The sequence below is a fragment of the Callorhinus ursinus genome, unplaced genomic scaffold (assembly GCF_003265705.2).
Source record: "Callorhinus ursinus isolate GAN/ISIS: 27379988/994484 unplaced genomic scaffold, GSC_fseal_2.0 scaffold19, whole genome shotgun sequence".
Taxonomy (NCBI): domain Eukaryota; kingdom Metazoa; phylum Chordata; class Mammalia; order Carnivora; family Otariidae; genus Callorhinus; species Callorhinus ursinus.
In genome coordinates, this window is record NW_027397081.1 from 20,219,102 (window position 1) to 20,220,363 (window position 1,262).

The following is a 1,262-nucleotide window of genomic DNA, read 5'->3' on the forward strand; positions in this document are numbered from 1 at the left end:
TTATATAATTGGCTGCTCCCATGTGAGGGGCATAGATATTTACAATTGTTAGATCTTCTTGTTGGATAGACCCTTTAAGTAGGATATAGTGTCCTTCCTCATCTCTTATTACAGTCTTTGTTTTAAAATCTAATTTCTCTGATATAAGGATTGTGACCCCAGCTTTCTTTTGGTGTCCATTAGCATGGTAAATGGTTTTCTACCCCCTCACTTTCAATCTGGGGGTGTCTTTGGGTCTAAAATGAGTCTCTTGCAGACAGCATATCGATGGGTCTTGTTTTTTAATCCAATCTGATAGCCTGTGTCTTTTGGTTGGGGCATTGAGCCCATTTACCTTCAGGGTAACTATTGAAAGGTATGAATTTAGTGCCATTGTATTGCCTGTAAGGTGACTGTGACTGCATATTGTCTCTGTTCCTTTCTGATCTATGCTGCTTTTAGGCTCTCTCTTTGCTTAGAGGACCCCTCTCAATATTTCTTGGAGGGCTGGTTTCGTGTTTGCAAATTCCTTTAGTGTTTGTTTGTCTTGGAAGCTTTTTATCTCTCCTTCTATTTTCAGTGAGAGCCTAGCTGGACATAATATTCTTGGCTGCATATTTTTCTCGTTTAGTGCTCTGAAGATATCATGCCAGTCCTTTCTGGCCTGCCAGGTCTTCTGGATAGGTCTGTTGCCAATCTAATATTTCTACCATTGTAGGTTACATATCTCTTCTCCCGAGCTGCTTTCAGGATTTTCTCTTTGTCTCTGAGACTCGTAAGTTTTACTATTAGATGTCGAGGTGTTGACCTATTTTTATTGATTTTGAGAGGGGTCCTCTGTGCCTCCTGGATTTTGATGCCTGTTTCCTTCCTCACATTAGGGAAGTTCTCTGCTACTATTTGCTCCAATATACCTTCTACCCCTCTCTTTCTTTCTTCTTCTTCTGGGATCCCAATTATTCTAATGTTGTTTCGTCTATCTTATCGCTTATCTCTCGAATTCTGCCCTCGTGATCCTGTAGGTGTTTCTCTCTCTTTTTCTCAGCCTCTTTATTTTCCATCATTTGGTCTTCTATATCGCTGATTCTCTCTTCTGCCTCATTTATCCTAGCAGTTAGTGCCCCCATTTTTGATTGCACCTCATTAATAGCCTTTTTGATTTTGACTTGGTTAGATTTTAGTTCTTTTATTTCTCCACAAAGCATTTCTCTAATAACTTCCACACTTTTTTCAAACCCAGCTAGTATCTTTAAAATCATGATTCTGAACTCTAGGTCTGACAT